We start from the raw sequence: 15,430 nt of genomic DNA on the forward strand, positions 1-15,430 counted from the left end.
CAAATCTGCAAGATGAAAATGTTCTGAAGATCTGTTTCACAACAATGTGAATATAATTAACATTACTTACAAGGGATGTGAAGGACCTCTTCAAGGAGAACTACAAACCACTGCTCAACGAAATAAGAGAGGACAAAAACAAATGAAAAAACCTTCCATGCTCATGGACAGGAAGAATCAATATCATGAAAATGGCCATACTGCCCAAAGTAATTTATTGATTCAATGCTATCCTCATCAAGCTACCAATGACTTTCTTTGCAGAATTAGAAAAACTACTTTAAATTTCATATGGCAACAAAAAAGAGCCCATATAGCCAAGACAATCCTCAGCAAAAAGAGCAAAGCTGGAGGCATCATGCTACCTGACTTCAATCTATACTGCAATGCTACAGTAACGAAAACTGCATGATACTGGTACCAAAACAGAGAAATAGACCAATGGAACAGAACAGAGGCCTCAGAAATAATGCCACACATCTACAACCATCTGATCTTTGATAATGACAAAAACAAGAAATGGGGAAAGGATTCCCTATTTAATAAATGGTGTTGGGAAAACTGGCTAGCTATATGTAAAAAACTGAAACTGGACAACCTTCCTGTTAACCTTATACAAAAATTAACTCAAGATGGATTAAAGACTTAAACATAAGACCTAAAACCATAAAATCCCTAGAAGAAAACCTAGGCAATACCATTCAGGACATAGGCATGGGCAAAGGCTTCAAGACTAAAACACCAAAAGCAATGGCAACAAAAGCCAAAATTGACAAATGGGATCTAATTAAACTAAAGAACTTCTGCACAGCAAAAGAAACTATCATCAGAGTGAATAGGCAACCTACAGAATGGAAGAAAATTTTCGCAATCTATCCATCTGACAAAGGGCTAATATCCACAATCTACAAAGAACTGTTTTTACAAAAACAAAAACAAAAACAAAAACACAACCTCATCAAAAAGTGGGTGAAGGATATGAACAGATGGTTCTCAAAAGAAGACATTCATACAGCCAACAAACATGAATAAAAGCTCCTCACTACTGATCATTAGAGAAATGCAAATCAAAACCACCATGAGAGTCCATCTCATGCCAGTTAGAACGGCAATCATTAAAAAGTCAGGAAACAACAGATGCTGGAGTGGATGTGGAGAAATAGGAATTCTTTTATACTGTTGGTGGGAGTGTAAATTAGTTAAACCATTGTGAAAGACAGTGTGGTGATTCCTCAGGGATCTAGAACCAGAAATACCATTTGACACAGCAATCCCATTACTGGGTATATACCCAAAGGATTATAATAAATCATTCTACTATAAAGACACGTGCATATACGTTTATTGCAGCACTATTCACAATAGTGAAGACTTGGAACCAACCCAAATGCCCATCAATGATAGACTGGATAAAGAAAATGTGGCACATATACACCACAAAATAGTGCGCAGCCACAAAAAAGGATGAGTTCATGCCCTTTGCAGGGAAATGAATGAAGCTGGAAACCATCATTCTCAGCAAACTAACACAAGAACAGAAAAACAACCACCACATGTTCTCACTCATAAGTGGGAGCTGAAAAATGAGAACACATGGACACAGGGAGTGGAACATCACATATTCAGGCCTGTCAGGGGTTGGGGGCTAGGGGAGGTATAGTATTAGGAGAAATATCTAATGTAGATGACGGGTGGAGGGGGGCAGCAAACCACCATGGCATGTGTATACCTATGTAACAAACCTGCACATTCTGCACATGTATCCCAGAACTTAAAGTATAAAAAAAATTGTTAGGAAGCTAACTTTTATGACGTAATTTTATTATAAATATATATGTGTGTGTATGTGTCACAAAATGGTACAATCAATCCCTCAAGAAGATATAACAATATTAACATGTATCTACTTAAAAACAAAGCCCCAGAAGACATAAAACAAAAATGACAAAATTGCAGAGAAATACAAAATTTATCAATGATAATAAAAGGCTTTAAGACTGCCCTCTCAATAATGGATAGAATAAGTAGACAGAAGATCAATAAAAAAATAGAATACTTGACCATTACAAACCAACCAGATCTAGCAGATACCCAGAAAAAATCTTCATTCGACAATAGCAGAACACATATTCTTCTTAAGTGCACATGAAACATTCTTTAGTATAGGCCTTAATTTATGCCATAAAACAAGTCTCAAACAACTAAAAGAATTAAAGTGATATAAGTATATTCTCTGACTAAAATGGAATGAAATTAGAAATAAATTTCTAATTCCAGAAAAATCTGGGGGTTCATAAACATGTGGAAATGAACAACATACTTGTATTAGTCTGTTTTCATGCTGCTAAGACATACCTGAGACTGAGCAATTTACAAAAGAAAGATATTTATTGGACTTACAGTTCCACATGACTAGGGAGGCCTCACAATCACGGTGGAAGGCAAGGAGGAGCAAGTCACATCTTACGTGGATGGCAGCAGGTAAAAAGAGCTTGTGCAGAGAAACTCAGCCTGCACCCAATTAAGCCGACTGAGTTCCTTTCCTCATGGGGGCCCAGTGTGCAATGGCTGCAAACAGCAGCTTCCCTGGTAGTGATGCAGCCTGTTTGTTGTATGGGTTGCTCTAAGGGACCTTGGAGACAGTCCTTTCAGATGGATGTTCATGTTTCTGACCTTGCACTACCCCAGTGTAGGCTCCAAACAGGCATGCGAGGTGCCATTGGAAAACCCCAGGGCACTGTGGCCAGGGTTCACATTGGCCAAGTTATGTCCATCCGCACCAAGCTGCAGAACAAGGAGCATGTGATGGAGGCCCTGTGCAGGGCCAAGTTCAAGCTCCCCAGCCACCAGAAGATCCACATCTCAAAGAAGTGGGGCTTCACCAAGTTCAATGCCAATGAATTTGAAGACATGGTGGCTGAGAAGCGGCTCATCCCAGATGGGTCAAGTACGTTCCCAGTCATGGCGCTCTGGACAAGTGGCAGGCCCTGCACTCATGAGGGCTTCCACTGTGCTGCCCCCTCTTAATACTCACCAATAAATTCTACTTCCTGTCCACCTAAAAAAAAAAAAATGCTTTCACTTCAATTACCCCTCTTTCTTACATACTTTAAGTCTGTTATTTTAGTTTTATCCTGATTCCCTCAATAAACATTATTAGTATATTAAAAAAAAAATAAAAGATCTTGTGCAGAGAAACTCCCATTTTCAAAAAGTATCAGGTCTCGTAAGACATATTCACTAGTACATGAACAGCACAGGAAACACCTGCCCCCATGATTCAATCATCTACCACTGGGTCCCTCCCACAACACACTGGAATTATGGGAGCTACAAAATGAGACTTAGGTGGGGACACAGAGCCAAACCATATCATTCCACCCCTGGCCCCTCCCAAATCTCATATATTCACATTTCTAAACCAATCATTCCTTCCCAACAGTCCCCTAAAGTCTCAAATCATTTTCAGCATTAACTCAAAAGTCCACAGTCCAAAGTCTCATCCAAGACAAGGCAAGTCCCTTCCACCTATGAGCCTGTGAAATCACAAGCAAGTTAGTTACTTGCTAGAAACAATGGGGGTACAGGCATTGGGTAAATACAGCCATAGTAAATGGGAGACATTGGCCAAAACAAAAGGGCTACAGGCCCCATGCAAGTCCAAAATGCAGCAGGACAGTCAAATCTTAAAGCTCTATAATGATCTCCTTTGACTCCATGTCTCACATTCAGGTCACATTGATGCAAGAACTGGGTTCCCATGGTCTTCAGAAGCTCCACCCCTGTGGCTTTGCAGGGTATAGCCTCCCTCCTGGTTGCTTTCACAGGCTGCTGTTGAGTGTCTGCAGCTTTTCCAGGCACACATTTCAAACTCTCAGTGGATCTACCATTCCAGTATCTGGACTACGGTGACCCTCTTCTCACAGCTCCACCAGGCAGTGCCCAGTAGGGACTCTGTGTGGGAGCTCCGACCACACCTTTGCCTTTCACACTGCCCTAGCAGACGTTCTCCTTGAGGGCCCCACCCCTGTAGCAAACTTCTGCCTGGACATCCAGGCATTTCCATACATCCTCTGAAATCTAGGCAGAGGTTCCCATAACTCAATTCTTGAATTCTGTGCACCCGCAGGTTCAACACCATGTGGAAACTACCAAGGCTTGGGGCTTGCACCCTCTGAAGCCACAGCCTGAGCTGTACCTTGGCCCATTTTGGTCATGACTGGAGCAGCTGGGATATAGGGCACCGAGTCCCTAGACTGTACAAAGCATGGGGGCCTTGGGCTTGGCCCACAGAACCATTTTTTTCCTCCTAGGCCTCCGGGCCTGTGATGCAAAAGGCTGCCATGAAGACCTCTGACATGCCCTGGAGACACTGTGCCCATTTTCTTGGGGATTAACATTTGGCTCCTCTTTACTATGCAAATTTCTACAGCCAGCTTGAATTTCTCCTCAGAAAATGGATTTTCTTTTATAGCATTTTGTCAGGCTGCAAATTTTCAGAACTTTTATGCTCTTCTTCCCTTATAAAACTGAATGCTTTTAACAGATTTAAGTCACCTCTTGAATGCTTGGCTTAGAAATTTCTTCTACCAGATACCCTAAATCATCTCTCTCTGGTTCGAAGTTCCACAAATCTCTAGGGCAGGGCCAAAACGTCACCAGTCTCTTTGCTAAAACATAACAAGCATCACCTTTGCTCCAGTTCCCAACAAGTTCCTCAGCTCCATCTGAGACCAGCTCAGCCTGGACCTTATTGTTCATATCATTATTAGCATTTTGGTCAAAGCCATTCAACAAGTCTCTAGGGAATTCCAAACTCTCCCACATTTTCCTATCTTCTTCTGAGCCCTCCAAACTGATCCAACCTCTGCCTGTTACCCAATTCCAAAGTCACTTCCATATTTTCAGGTATCTTAATAGTAGCACCCCACTCCTGGTACCAATTTACCATATAATTCCATTTTCATGCTGCTGATTAAGATGTACCAGAGCCTGGACAGTTTACAAAAGAAAGAAGTTTATTGGACTTACAGTTCCACATGACTGCGGAGGCCTCAAAATCATGGCAGAAGGCAAGGAGGGGCAAGTCACATCTTACGTGGATGGCAGCAGTTAAAAAGAGCTTGTGCAGAGAAACTCCCATTTTTAAAAACCATTAAATCTTGTGAGACCCATTTACTATCACATGAACAGCATGGGAAAAGCTCTCTCCCATGATTCAATCACCTCCCACCAGGTCCCTCCCACAACATGTGGAAATTATGGGAGCTTCAAGATGAGATTTGGGTGGGGACACAGAGCAAAACCAAATCAATACCCTTAAACAACCAATGAGTCAAAAAAAAAAATCACAAAGGGAGGACTTCAGATTCCAAAATGGCAGTGTAGAAGCAGGCTAGCTTCACTCCCCAAGGATCTCCCTCTACAATCAAAAACAAATACACAGCACTGAAGTTATTATCAGCAATACCCCAGAATTCAAATATGTGGATAGGCAGGTTCCTGGGCCAGACAGAAGTGAAAAAAACTCTGAGTACATGGTAAGAAAATCATTTCCATATCCATGATGCCCCTCTCCCCACTCTGCCTGGCACAAAATGTGAAGAAAGTTTTCCCCTGACTCGTAGTTTCTACACTGGAAAAAAAAATAGATTGAGGTAGACAATCAGCTTCCCCACTATCTTCTGTTCCCTAACAGGAGACCTGTCTCTGCCTCAACCCATGAGAAGCATTGGGAGTTCCTGAGGAAGAAACATCACTGAAGACAGCTGGACACAAAGTGGGGAGGTGAAACCACCATACTCAGTCCTGGATATTCTGCTCTGTAACTTGGCCAAAGGAGATGCTAAATCAGAGTGGCTGTTCTGCAGTTCCACACTATTGGAGGTTTGTTCTTTGGGTTCCCTGGGCACAAACCCATAGCCAGCCTTCCCACACGACTAGGATATTGCCTTTGAAACCTACCCTATTCAAAATAAACAGCACTCTGATTGTTTACCAGAAGCAAAGCAAATATGCCAAAACAATACAGTAACCTGTCAGAAAATGAAAATACAAAAGAAAGAAAATCAAGAGGTAAATTACAAAGAATCTCTAAGCAAACAGATCCAATAAAAAACAAAATATGCCAGACACAGAAAACTGGAATGAATAATCCTTCAATGCAAACTCATAGACATACATCCGCAAGAAACAAATAGCCAAAAGGGAACCATGACCTCCTCAAACAGATAAAGGAACCAGTAACAAGATGGTGATATATGAATTCTCTGACTAAGAATTCAAAATAGCACTTTTAAAGAAACTCTCTGATCTCCAGTATAACGTAGAAAAGCAATTCAAAAATTTATCAGATAAATTTAACAATGAGATTTAAATAATTTAAAAAAATCAAACTGTTACCTTCAAACTGAGAAATACATTTGCTGAACTGAAAAATTTATTAAAGGCTCTCAACAGCAGAATAGTTCATGTAGATGAAAGCAGCAGCAAACTCAAAGATAGGCTATTTGAAAATAAAGAGGAGAAAAAAGAAGAAAAAAGTCAAAAATAAAAAGATTACCTACAAGATATTAAAAATTTATCTTCAAAGATCAATTCTAAGAATTACTGGTGTTCAAGAGGGAGTTAAACAAGATCTAGAAGTAGGAAGCTTATTTAAAAAAATAATAATAGAAAACTTTCCAAAACTTGGGAAAATTGTAAGTATCCAGGTACAGGACAGTAAGAAAACACCAAAGAGATTCAATCCAAATAAGACTACCCCAAGGCATCTAATAATCAAGCTCATAGGTCAAGACAAAGAGAGGATCCTAAAGCATCTAGAGAAAAGAAGCCAATAACATATAAAGGAGTTCCAATGTGTCTGGCAACAGACGTCTCGATCGAAACCATATAGGCCAGGAGGGAGTGGGGCAACATTTTCAAAGTGATAAAAGAAAACAACTGCCATCCAAGAATACTGTATTTTGCAAAGCTGTCCTTCAAATGTCCTTCAAATAAAGTATTTCCCAGACAAACAAAAGCTGAGAGAATTCACCATCACAAGAACTGTCTTCCAGAAAATGCTAAAGGGAGCTCTTCAATCTGAAAGAAAAGATACTAGTGTGCAAAAAGAAAAAAATTGAAGTATAAAACCCACTGGCAAAATTAAGTACATGTATAAGCCAAGAACATTCTAATATTGGAATTGTGGTATGCAATCTACTCATAACCCAAATACATAAAGCCTAAAAGGTAAATCTATTAAAAACAATAATACCTACAGCAACCTATTAAGAGGCAAAATAAAAATATGTAAATTGAGATAGTCTAAATGTGGGGGGGAATGGAGTTAAAGCGTAGAGAGTTTTTTTCATTTTTTTCTTGGTTTGCTTCTTTTCTTTGTGATCTAAGGTAAGTTGTGTCTTCCTTAATAACTTTTTTTTTTTTGAGACTGAGTTTCACTCTTGTTGCCCAGGCTGGAGTGCAGTGGTGCAATTTCGGCTCACTGTAACCTCTGCCTCCCAGGTTGAAGTGATTCTCCTGCCTCAGCCTCCCAAGTAGCTGGGATTACAAGCATGAGCTACCACGCCCGGCTAATTTTTTGTACTTTTAGTAGAGAGGGGTTTCACTATGTTGGTCAAGCTGGTTTCGAACTCCTGACCTTAGGTGATCCACCCACCTCGGTCTCCCAATATGCTGGGATTACAGGCCTAAGCCACTGTGCCCAGGCTTTAACAACTTTTTAAATCTATAAGATGATTTTTGTAAGCATCAAGGTAATCACAATGCAAAACCCTATAATAGATTCACTAAATGCAATTCACAAAAAATAAATGAAAACATACTACCTGAGAAAATCACTTAACCACAAAGGAAGACAATAAAAAGCAAGAGAGAATTTACAGAACAAACAACAAAATGGCAGAGCTAAGTTCTTAATAATACAATGTGAATGGTCTCAGTTCTCCAATTACAAGGTTTACAGTGGCTGAATGGGTAAAGAAACAAGAGCCAATTATATGCTGCCTTCAGAAAACCTAATTCTATAAAGACACATAGACTAAAAAGTAAAGGGGTTGAAAAAGATATTCCATAAAATTTGAAACCTAAAAAGTGAACACTGGTAAATCACTGTTGTAACATTTTTTAGCCTCTCTGCAGAGAAAAATTCTGTGATTTAGTAGCAGGGGAGAAGATCCTCCTCTAATCCCACCATAAAATATAACAAATACACATGTGAACAAGAGGTAGTGGTTCAGAGCTCTGAATTTTACATTTCATTTTTAGGCTTTGATCCCAATTTTTATTATTTAAAAAAATCAGTTATGGAAATCTTTGCAATTTAAAGCAGAAAACTTGGCCTCCATTTTAGGCTACATTCAACAATTCTAATTAGGCTAAATTTACCTTATGAAACCGAGATGTAGGAAATAATTAATCATTGTAAAGGACTTTTTAAATACCAAGTGCTACAGAAATGTTAAATAATAGGCTTAAGTGCTACAAAAATTAACTATTAAATTAAAAATTGGATTTTCAAGGAGAACAAAGTACCCAACAGCAGAAATCTATTTCCCCTAATTTGTAGATAGTTGTAGTCATTACTGCCCTTGCAGAATTTTAATAAGGTTTATAGCTATAGTAGTAACGCCATTATCACAGCAATACTGTAATATTAAGGATGCCAAGGAATATAAGCAACGCTGTAGCATATAATCTTAGAAATAACTACTTCAGATTGTCTTTTATCTCCTTTCTAGCACTGCATATGTCATTTACTTTATATTTTTATGTATTTTTCTAAGCATATATTTAATTCTGTTACATGGTTAAAATGACCATGCTCAATACTAAGAAATTCAGGAAGAATTAGCAAAATAACATACAGAGTAACTGTTCAATGCCTATCCTAATTCCATAAATATCTAAAACATGAGTCAGATGTAGATACCAACAAACAAAATGAAATGGTTTATGAACACACTGTGAAATTATATCGTTAGTCACCTTTATCTTCTTAGAACAGGAAGGTATCTCTAGAACCTGTGCCTTTAATCTGGCACAAGCATCACTAATGCCAGGGTAGGCTTATAAAACATCTATAATTTGAGCCTTGATATTCATATAGGCTCTGATGGTTAAAAAGGCAAAAGTAACCAATCAGCAAAGTCATATCTGCCTTTATTCTTAACATTATAAATTTATTACTTAATATTAATATAAGCATGTGAAAAGCTTATGTGGAAGGTTCTAAAAACTAAGATATTATTTTAATGCAAGGATGAATGCCAAGAAATATCTTAGAATTTTGCATATATTTATTTCTCTGCTTATTTTTCATTGCTCCCTCAAAGATTCCCATTTTTATCTGAATTTGAGGAGTGCCCTACTCAGTAGTAGTAATTGCTGAGCTTGCTATGAAGCTCATGGTGTTAGTTTTTAATTAACTAAACTAATGGGCTTACCTTTATCACTACCAGTTTCACTAGAGTGATATTCACAGTATTTAATAACTAGTATGGCATGGATATCAAACAATCACAAATGCTGGCCATAGGGTTACAGCATGGTCCTGGAGGCCCTCTGCAGATCCAGAGGTCCTCTTTCAGTTTGGGAGGTTGCAGGGGTTTCTGATGGAAAGGTCAGGACCAGGAGGGGATAAAGTATGTATTTGAGTGGTTCTGGGTAGTGGCTATGCACTATTAAAGAAAAACAGTACTCACTTATAAGTGGGAGCTGAATGGTGAGAACACACGGACACACAGGAAGGAACAACACACACTGGGGCCTGTCTGAGGGTTGGGGTGGGAGGAGGGAGAGCATCAGGAAGAACAGCTAATGGATAATGGGCTTGATACCTAGGTGATGGGATGATCTGTGCAGCAAACCACCATGGCACACATTTACCTATGAAACAAACCTGCACATCATGCACACATACCCCTGAACTTAAAATAAAAGTTGGAAAAAAGAAAAAATTAAAAAAAAAAAAAGAAAAACACTATTGGTATGGTAGCACTTGTACACCAGACCAGGGTGTCACCCTTAAAAGAAGCAGGTAACTGATTCAAATGAAAAATGAAAAATTCAATTTCCATTTCAAAGCTACTGCAGGAGAAAGTAGCTACCTTTACTCCTTTATCTGTTGCCCTTGGTTTATATGATATCATGTGGTCCAACCAGGAAGCCTGAAAACCTCTCACATCTACATTTTATCCTACGTTGTCTGATTTTGATGTGTTACCATATATCCCAGGATAGGCCTTGCCAGCCCTCCCACCCCCAACTCCAGCTCCCCAGGATAGTTTAACATGAAAATCAAGTTGTTTACTTGCTGCCATTACCACCACCCACTGCCTTCTGCTGAAGCTGTCACACAGCCTGACTTAACCCTCACTCCCTAAGTCTGTCTTAGTTGGAGACTTCTTAAAGGGGTCACATTTTTATTTCAAATATTAGGTATCCTATTTGAAACAAAGAAATCATGTGTTCAAGAAATCAATATTTGAAACAACGAAATCAAAGAAAACATGACATCTTGTGTTTAGGCTCACAGACTGCATAGGTGTCACCTCTTCTGTGAAGGAATCTCCATTTCACCTAGAGAGAGTGGACCATTTTCTCCTAGCATTTTGGTTGCATTTTTATTATAACCCCTTATAAAACTTGTTTTAAAATCATTTATCTATGTCAAGTGGACTGGAAATAACTGGTAACCAAATTTTTGTTGAATGAATTAGGGAATGAATGAATGATAAATTCAAGTCCACGAAATAAAAATGCTACGAGGAGCACATGTATATACAACATATATTCTTGATATACAGGAGGTCGAGGAAAGAAAGGCAGATGAATCCTAGCAAAAGGAGGAGAGGTCACTGACTGACACTCTCCAGCATCCAGGTCTAATCCTGAAACAACTGTCCTGTCTCCAAGGCAACCAAAACTCAGAAAAGCATTTAGAAAATAAGAAAGTATGGCTTCCCTGCCAATACACCTCTGCCTGGAGAATGATTATGGAGAAAATTTCAATACCCTTATCTTCCTTACCATCTCGACTTCTTGTCTGGACAATCCTTTTAAAATTAGGATAAAATTGACCAACAGGGCTAAGTCAAGAAAGTAGTGTTGTTGCTCCACAATTATGACCTTCAATACTATGTTCACATGTAAGGGGCAGGTTAGAAAGAAGTGAAAGAAAGATAGCAATTAAGAATTTTGATTTACATAAAGAATATTGACAATGTATGTTAGAGAAAGAGGCCTAAGGGTCAGTTTAATCCATTTCTCCAATAGCCCTCTTCTGACCGTAATCCTGCCAACAAAATTTTATGGCCATTAGTCTATTTTATTTAAAAATATTGAATTTTATTTAAAAGTATAAATTTCTGAATATTCATAATACAAAATCACTAATGAATGGGATTGCCCCCCACCCTCATGTCTTACTGATATTAATAAGTTAGGGTCAACCCAATTAAGATAATCTATTCTAATTCATTTTTTTTTTTAATCAGCCAGGCCTGGATGCACTTCACTAGCTAAAGGTGGAAATTCAGCCCCTATCCCCATAACATTCATAGTTTAACTTTATTCAACATTTATTACCACCAAGGTCATCTTTACAAGAAGAATCAAACTACTTCCAAAAGGCACACAAGATACATTTCCATAACATTATTCCACCAGCAGAATTTCCAGATGAAGCTGTCAAGTACAGCTTTCCATTAGTCTCACCAGAAAAGATCACCAGTGTGATTTAATGGGATGCTGTGGTAGCTCTACCTTCTGTAGGCTGAATCATACCCCTATCCAAAGACATCTGCATCCTAACCCATGAAACTTGGAATATGTTCCCTTACATGCTGAATTAATCCATTGTCACACTGCTATAAAACCTACCTGAAATTGGGTAATATATGAAGAAAGGAGGTTGAATTGACTCATAGTTCCACAGGTTATACAGAAAGCATGGCTGGGAGGCCTCAGGAAACTTACAATCATGGAACAAGGTGAAGGGGAAGCAAGCATGTCTTACCATGGTGAAGCAGGAAAGACAGAGCTAACGGGAAGTATTACACACTTTTAAACAATCAGATCTTGTGAGAACTCACTATTATGAGAAGAGCAAGAGGGAAATCTGTCCCATGATCCAATCACCTCCCACCAGGTCCCTCCTCCAACATTGGGAACTCAAAATGAGATTTTGGTGGGGACGCAGAGCCAAACCATATCATATGGGAAAAGAAACTTTACAGATGTGCTTAAGTTAAGGATCCTCAGACGAGGAGTTGAGCCTGCATTGTCTACCTGGGCCCAATGTGATCACAGGTGTCCTTATGAGAGGAAGGCAGGAAGGTCAGAGTCAGGAAAGGAGATGAGACAACAGAAGCAGAGGTCACAGTGATGCCAGGAAGAGTCCATGAGCCAAGGAATACAGGAAGCCTCTAGAAGCTGGAAACAACCAAGAAATAGATTATGCCCCAGAGCCTTCCAGAAGGAACCAGCCCTGCTGATGACCTGACTTTAGTCCAGTGAGACTCATTTCAGAATTCTGGCCTCCAGAACTGTAAGATACATTTATGTTGTTTTAAGACACTAAGTTTGGGTAATTTTTAAAACAGCAATAGGAAATGAACTCACCTCTTCACAGACCATCAGAAGTGGTTATGAATGGTGAAATAACAATGAACATCAGAGTTCAGGTGGTTTGTTTTTCTTTAGACTCCAAAGTAGAACTGAACACTTTGTGAATTAACAGCTGCCTGACTATAGTGAATCTTCAAAGCAAGTTTCAGGTGGCCTGAAGAGCGCTGTTATTGAAGCTTCCTCTTTTTCACATACCACATGCTAGTTTCCCAATTCTGTAACTTGAAATGTAGGATAATCCTACTGATAGGGAAAAATTTATCTTGGATTAAGAAAGAGGAATCTTTTGGAGGATACTACAAATTCATTATTTGTGTGTTTCACTAACAATCTGCTTTTGACTTCACTAGGGGAGATAAGTGTTCAGTTTCTATTTCCTGACATTGTAGAATGCCAGGTAGGGCTATTAGTATTACTTCTCCCTATCCCATTAACTTTTGACACCAGAGTACTATTTGTAGCTTCTTAGTGCTATTAATATTGTAACTTGTTTATGCAAAATTATAATACTTATTGATGGAGATATAAATTTGTGGGGTTTTCCCCCAGCTATGTGTGTGTGTGTGTGTGTGTGTGTGTGTGTGTGTGTGTGTGTGTGTCTGTGTATAAAATGGTCTTCCTAAAATTTCATTTCTGGGTAATGCTTGTAGTAACAGTATGAATAGCCTTTAAAGTTTTCTATTGTCTCTATGCATTTGTGTCTTAGACATTAAAAAGTATTCAGAAAAGCAACAGATATACCCCTAAAGGCCTCCTACCCAAAATTTTCAGGAGTTGGCTTAAAACGTCTGTCTGAAATCACTGAAACATGAAAACCTATATAACCTACCGATCATACATCACAATTTTGAAGAACAAAGCAGTCAGAGATAGGATAGTTCAGAAAGCTGCATTAACTCTTTGGCAGGTTTCAGGTAAGCACAGGCCCAGATCCCTACATGATAGCCCAGAAATGTGGAGGAAGAGGCCATGCACATAACACAGTAGGAACCAAGGTCTTCCAACAGACATTTTCACCAAAGACTTTAGCCTAGTAGGGCCCACAGAAAGACTGGGTATTAATATTGGTGATGGTAGAGGCAACATGATGGAGTAGAAAAATGATCAGCTGCTTACACTGACTTGATCTCTAACAGATTGTATGGCTGTGATCAGGTAATTCAACTTGCTTATTCTGTAGCTTCTCCAACTATAAAATGATAACCGGATCAACTTACTTTAAGTTTCAAAATGCTGTAATTCTTCTGAAAAGTTCAAAATGCTATGTAAAGATACATTAAAATATTGGGAAAATGTCATAGGAATGAATGAATCATTAAAATAAATGGCCTATGCCATTATCTATATACCCTACAAAGAGTATCTTCCAATTTTCTAGGTAGTCATTTATTTAAAAAATACACACCAAGTATTTTTGAGCTCCTAACATATGTCAAATAGAATGGTGATGATGAAAATAGCTTGTATAATGATGATGTTAGACTTACCATAAAGCATTAGGCATGGTAGTAGGCCCCCCAAAGATGGCCACATCCTAATCTCTGGAACCTGTGAATATGCTGCCTTACATGGTAAAAAAGACTTGACGGATATAACTAAATTAAGGGCCTCGAGATGTAGAGATTATCCTGGATTCCGAGCTAATCACATGTGTCCTCAGAAGTAGAGAACCTCTTGTGGCTGTGGTCAGAAAGAGATGTGAGTACAAAAGATGGATCAGAGAGATGGTACTTGCTGACTTTGAAGACAGAGAAAGGGGACACGAGCTAGAGAATATGGGAAGTCTCCAGAAGTTAGAATAGACAAGGAAACCACTTCTCCCCTAGAGTCTCCAAACTAGGAATGCAGCCTGGCTGAATCCTAGCTCGGTGAGACTTGTATCCAACTTCTAACCTACAGAACCATAACATCATAAGAGAACTAATGCAGGCACTATGCTTGGTACTTTGCAAACACCTCAATTAATCCTCAATGCAATCCCATGAAGTGGAAATTATAAAAATTGCTATTTTAAAGATGAGGCCACTGGTACTCATGGAGGCAAGGTAACTTTTCCAAGGTTACACAACTGGTTAAAAAAAAAAAAAAAATTCAAGCCAGGATTTGAACTCAGATACATCTGACTCCACTTTTGTTGTCTTAACCCAATGCTTCAGGGCTTTTCATTTCTGTGTCAGGTATATTGGAGGATAGCAGAAAGCAAAATTTAGATCTTTCATCAATTGTTGAAGTAACTAGGTTCAGGTTCTAAACTCAAAATGTTGACATATTTTCTTCATTTTTGCAAAAGTTTTCTCAATGAGAACTCTTTGTAGGAAACAAAACAAAAATGAACTCAATCTTGCCTTCATAAACACAATAACTTATATCATAAATGGTACTTCAATTTAATCTCTTACCTAAATGTCCTATGGGAAGACTACCTTAGAAAAAGACCCAGGAAATCTATAAGAAATACATGTGCCTGGAAAGAGTTGGTGAAGTTTAATGTGCACCTAAGGATGCTCAATATGTTGTCTTGTCTGCTGGCTTCCATCTTTTTGAAAATATTTTTTAAATTATGAATTCATTCAGGTATAAGATAAAAATGTTTGTTTATAATGGACACTTGTACTTTTGAGGCACTAGGAGTAATTCCTAAGTATGTTACAGTGTTTCTTCTTTTGCGAGGGTAAAGGAGGTGAGTTTTATTGTCAGATGATTTAATGCACATTAAAACTAGAATCGAATGAAGTAATGTCCAGTTGTTTTGTCTTCCCAGCAAAATACTTCTTTGTTCAAAATAATTGAGAGCACC

General features: G+C 38.6%; 1 protein-coding gene and 1 non-coding gene across 2 annotated transcripts in view; one reads left to right on the plus strand and one right to left on the minus strand.

Moving 5' to 3' along the window:
* GPR158 (G protein-coupled receptor 158) overlaps positions 1-15,430 on the minus strand; it is a 451,105-nt gene that overhangs the window by 270,067 nt on the left and 165,608 nt on the right. The gene's annotated exons all lie outside the window — the stretch shown is intronic.
* On the plus strand, positions 2,512-2,645 carry LOC115900579. Its single transcript, XR_004060251.1, has one exon. It is a non-coding gene; the product is annotated as a small nucleolar RNA SNORA70 (small nucleolar RNA).

This window comes from Rhinopithecus roxellana, chromosome 11 (genome assembly GCF_007565055.1).
Source record: "Rhinopithecus roxellana isolate Shanxi Qingling chromosome 11, ASM756505v1, whole genome shotgun sequence".
Taxonomy (NCBI): domain Eukaryota; kingdom Metazoa; phylum Chordata; class Mammalia; order Primates; family Cercopithecidae; genus Rhinopithecus; species Rhinopithecus roxellana.